This window comes from Cynoglossus semilaevis, chromosome 9 (genome assembly GCF_000523025.1).
Source record: "Cynoglossus semilaevis isolate Cse_v1.0 chromosome 9, Cse_v1.0, whole genome shotgun sequence".
In the NCBI taxonomy this organism is placed as follows: Eukaryota; Metazoa; Chordata; class Actinopteri; order Pleuronectiformes; family Cynoglossidae; genus Cynoglossus; species Cynoglossus semilaevis.
Genome location: NC_024315.1, coordinates 3,630,569 through 3,636,088, shown reverse-complemented (window position 1 = coordinate 3,636,088; position 5,520 = coordinate 3,630,569). Strand labels below are relative to the sequence as shown.

The window sequence follows — 5,520 nt, the reverse complement described above, 5'->3', positions numbered from 1 at the left end:
CTAACTCTAACACTCCGTTGACTGTACAGAGTTCTCTGGAATCAGCACCACGGACAGCGACCACTCAGAGTGAGTGGAATTAGCAGTGGTTTTAAAGCCCCGGGAAAAATGAGATAAAAACAAATATGAGACATTTTATCTCCACTCCAGCTCCAGTCTGAGGAGCTCCAACTTCACTGAACAGGACTTTTTTTTTTTTCTTTGTTTGCCTTTACTTTTATGTGTGTGTTTACCAGAGAGCACAGATACTTTACAGATAAATAAAGAAGCAGCGAAATGGACCAAAATCATTAGAGTCTGAACCTCTGGTAAAAAAACAAAAAAACAAACACAAAACAAATGAGAAAATCTACTAAATATCAGCGACATGACTAATTCCAGGGACCGGAGCAGGTAATATTTCCACTTTGAAAACTGAAAAACTGTGGCTCCTGTCTGTGGCTCCTGTCTGTGGCTCCTGTCTGTGGCTCCTGTCTGTAATAAATCCAAGAGAACGTTCAGTTTTCTCTGGCTTCACTTGCTTTCCATTATCTTTTGGTATAATCATGGAGCAGGTGTTTTTACATCTTTCCTGTCTCACTCTGAAGTCAGTCTGAAGTTGGTCTGAAGTCGGTCTGAAGTCAGCAGCTGCTGAGGTTTTATTTTTTTCACCCTTTTTTTTCATTTTAGACCAATTTTCTCTAATTACAAAATTAAAATGCCACCGTCCTGGCCTCTACAGTACAGACTGTGCCTTTAGTTTTTAATTCAGCAGAGAGTTATGGGCAAACACAGGCAGTCCATACTGAGTTACAATAAAAAAAATACTCGAAATACCTCAGAAAAATTACTCAGGAAACTCAGAAGCAAAAGAAATACTTCGAAATACCTCAGAAAAATTACTCAGGATACTACAGAGTAAGAGTTACGGCCATGAATACCATAACATTCTGTCGAATTTTACTTCATTACATCAGTCATGAATATCATCACATTCTGTCGAATTTTACTTCATTACATTCATTTTGATGCATGATCAAAAGTTGACATTATTTACTCACTACTGCCTCTATAGGTAATTATATGTAGTGCACTATAATGTCGACTCACCGTCAACAACAAATATCGTCACGACTGCAATGCATGATGGGATATATTGTTTGGGTAGTGACCATGCTTCTACGCACTAAACACTCAGAGACCAGAAACAAATGGTGCTCTCCCCATGTAGTGCACTATGGGGCAGCCTAGGGGGCGGTGTCGCACACAGCTCATCTCTACAAACAAAAATATTTTAATAAATAAACGGTAACAAAAAGTCATCATCTCAGATACGGACGCCTCTTCATCGCACAGAAACACACAGAGCAGCTCAGCCGCGGCGACAGCGTGGTTTATCAAAATCTTATTGGATTTCACGCCGTCCTCGCTGTGACAAACACGAACAAGGAAGGTCAAACTGCCCCAAAGACACCGCTGAGGCGCCCTGCCCAGGAGGAAGAGCCGCGTTATTGTGCACCACCGTCACGTTCCCGCCCTCCACTCAACGGCCAATTGTCTCTTTTCGCATCAAGTGCTCATACATGCCAGTGATGGATCGCCGCGAAGGAGAGAAGGTGAAGTGATGAAATATGGTGAGAGGCCGGATTCAGAGACACACACACGCACGCCCGCGCACGTGCCCTGATTGATTATTATTATTCAGAGTGTGCCTTGATTGATTATTATTATTCAGAGTGGGCCGTGCACGTGTTCGTCCAGGACAAAGTTACAAGGAGAGAAACACGATAAGAACATGTTAGCACCTCAGGGCTGTGGAAAAAGGTTGTCACCACTGATTTCTTTTTTTTTTTGTTTTGTTTTTTTTTTGTTAAACCAAACCAAGTCCACTCCACTCAGACACTGAAGACAAAACTTCACCTCCAGTTCTTCGACTGCAGGAAGGTCAGAACCACAACAATGTCCAAATTTGGATTCCACCTCTGGACCCGCTGCTCAAACACAGTCCAATCAAAATGAGACCCGGTGTAAAACACACACACACACACACACACACACACAGACACACACGGAGGTAATTAGAGAAGTCATTGTTCTGCTGCAGCATGTGGTTCTGGAAAAATCCAAAAATCCAATTGAATATTAAACCACTCAATATCACCATGGCAACCACTGCATCCACACACCTCCACAGGTGCTGACCCCTGGTGCCATTTTTTTTAGTGAAGTGGAAGCTCAGACTCATCCGACCACAGACACCGGAGGTGATCGACTTCAACACAGGTTGGGTTTTTAATCCAACAGCGACAAAATTTAAAATTCAAACCCTAAAAATTCTAATGAATAACTAATAGACTTGTCATTGTAGCTGGGGTCACAAACCCCTGGCCTGGGGACCATTTTTGACCCTTAAGTCCCTCCTATATCCGGCCCGTCCTGGACGTCCATGAAAATGTATTTTTGCTCTTAAAATATTTTGTTTTTTTAATTTATTAAAATGATATTTGATCATAAAACTACGTTTGATAAAATTATTTTTATTTTATTTTTTCCATCTCATTCTTTAGAAATCAACTCGTTCTTCCAAGTACAGGTCAAGTACTCCAGGCAGGAGCAGTGAAGTACTCACTACACACAATCACAGTACAAGGAGGAACCGCGGGGGGGCGGGGGCTGAACCGGGTCGACGTGACACACTGAGACCTTGTTGACCTGAAGTCCAAGAACTGAACCAGACAAACCAGCTTCTCCAACGATGAAGGATCGATTTAGAATTCTCTATTATCAACGAGCGACAAAAACAAAAACAAAAACAACAAACCCACAACCGTTCAGTCTGAGAGAGAGAGTGTGTTTTTGTTTTTTTACCTGGTGGTCGCTGCCCCCTCCAGCTGGAACTCTGATGGTCCAGTGAGGAGCCTCAGACACAGACTCTGTTCCAGACTCTGTTCCAGTCTATTTCATCCGGCGTCTGTTTCTGTTTCGTAACTGATGCGACCTTGATGTGAACAGACAACCGTCCTCGGTAACGACCTGAAACGGGACGAAGAACAACAACCATCAGTGGTCCGGGTTTCCTCAGTCAGGAGGGAGAGGATCGCAGAGTCAAGTAAAAAACTAAAATAATAATAAAAAAAAGAGTTTAAACTTCTGATTCCAATATATGTCTGCTAATATTTATTTGTTTATCAGTACAAACCACTGTGTAATGGTACCAGTATTTTACATACAATCTTCTGATGATTAAAATAGATTAATAAAATGAGCTATAATAATAATAAAAAGAGTTTAAACTAGGGAGATCCGATATTAACTTCCCATGACTTAATTTCTGATTCCGATATATGTCTGCTAATATTTATTTGTTTATCAGTACAAACCACTGTGTAATGGTACCAGTATTTTACATACAATCTTCTGATGATTAAAATAGATTAATAAAATGAGCTGCAACGCTGCCATCTAGTGGCTTTCACTTTCATATACAGCCGTTTATCCCAAAATTATTTTTAGATCAAACTGAGGAAAAACTGATAACGATCTTTACAGATGTTACAAAATTATGCTAATGTGGGGCGATAACATTGGTCGACTGATGTTATTGGACATCACTAGTCAAAATTTTACAGACTTATACAATAGAGATTTGCATTAACTGTCAGTCGTGACTGATGGTAAAGTCACGTTAGAGAAGAAAAGTTAAACTCTTTTTAATTGTACTTTTGTCATTTGTTAAACCAGAATAATAATTATTGTTGAGTGTTTTTAATCCAGAACAACGTTAATAAAAATCCATCATAAATCTAAAATAATCCACCTGTTAAATCTACTCTTTTCTATTAGAGGCTGATAATTAAAAGTGAGACACATGCACGGCCCCAGGTCTCTGTTGGCATGAGTGTGTGTGTGTGTGTGTGTGTGTCTGTCCATCTGCTGGTCTGTGAGCCCTGTTGTGCTTTTCTGCAGGACAGAAGAACTAAACAGTAACAGGAACTGAACCCAAAATGTTTCCTAGTGTAATTCTGTTCTTTGGGGGAAAAATAAAAACAAACAGAAAGATTTGAGTTTGTTGGTTGTTTAGTTTCATTCCAGAGCTGCAGTGTTGAAGAAAATAAAAGTGAAGAAAATGTCCAACCTGCTCCAGGAGATCGGCCTTGAACACGTCCACATTCCAAACCTTCCATGAAATCCCAAGGTCCTTGAACGACTTTCATTTCATTTCATTGGTTTAAAGAACGAAGGTGAACTTTGTTTCAATCCTGACTCCAATCCTCCTTCACCTCCTGCTGCCTCGTCGTTTGACTTTTCCTTCCTGTTGAAGGAGCTCCACCTCACAGGTGTGTCTGATTAGTCAGCACTCCCGGCCCCTCCCCTCTCCTGATCAAGACCTAAAGGAGCAGTTCAGTATTTTTTATTTTACACTTTTAGTCATTTGTTTTAGTTTTAGCCAATAATTTGGTTTTTGTTTTTGTTGTTTATTCTGAGTCTTACAAGTCAATGAAATGCAGCTGAAGATGGCGCTGTATCACCATGACCACAGCTCACTAACTTTTCAATTAAAAATGATAAACTTTATCATTTGTTCTATCTTCCGTCTAACTTTAAATGGTAACAAGTAGAGAACGATGAAGTGTCGCACGATTTGTAAACGTGGGAGATATTGAATTTTTTTCAAAGCTGTGGAACAAACAGGATTAGTGTGAACCGGGACATTTTTTAAAAAACATTTTTTGGCCTTGATTCACATCATTCCCTCCTTCAGGGGAAACTTCACGGACATTCACAGGAAGAGATTCGTCTGATCTGAGCTCAGGTTCTGAGAAGATCTGATAAAATATCAGCGAGTTCTCCGTCTCCTTCTTATCTGATTCTTTCTTATTTTATTTTATTTTTTATTAGTTGTTGTGACTGAACTTTCTGTTCAACAGCAACAAACTGGAGCTCAGGTCGACACGTCAGCAACACCTCGGTCACAGCATCACCCGACACTTGTAGCTGATTGGTTGAATCACTTCTCACATGTGGACGTGGACTTGTCTTTGTCCAGCGTGAAGACTGTGGACCTCTGTGGCCTTCAGGGACACTGTGGAACCCTGGAAAGAAAACTCCCAGAGTGCACTGTGATCGGATCGTCATTGGTGATTAATCATGATGATTGATGTGATGTATGCTGTTGTGATGGTACTCTGCCTTGATAGGCTATTTTAATGATTGGGATTTGACTTGTTTGCCGACAACAGACGGAGCTTAAAATGCTTGACACTTCCTAGTTATCGAACAGAAGTACTACTACAGTAGTAATACTACGTTTTTGTCAAATATTTCATGCTTGGTTGGTTAATCTCAAATTGCTATCTGGATTTTTGGTTATCAAATTTGTCCTCTGGTTGACGGTTCATTAGCTGCTCAGTTGTTGTCATTGGTTGATTATCGTGTTTCTGTGACCTGGTTGGTTGAATGAAGTATTCAAATGACAGCTTTGCAGTACGACGTCAACTTCCTCGTTCGGTGGTAAGTCACATGATCGACTCTTTCCTTCCC

General features: G+C 40.5%; 1 protein-coding gene across 1 annotated transcript in view; it reads right to left on the bottom strand.

Annotated features, from left to right (window-relative positions):
* The window catches only part of cacna1ib (calcium voltage-gated channel subunit alpha1 Ib), a 136,423-nt gene extending 132,141 nt beyond the window's left edge, over positions 1 to 4,282 (bottom strand). Inside the window, 2 exon segments of the mRNA XM_025058458.1 lie at positions 2,848 to 3,012; positions 4,115 to 4,282. The gene's annotated coding sequence lies outside the window, so the exon portion shown is untranslated.
* Positions 4,283 to 5,520: the final 1,238 nt, after the last annotated feature.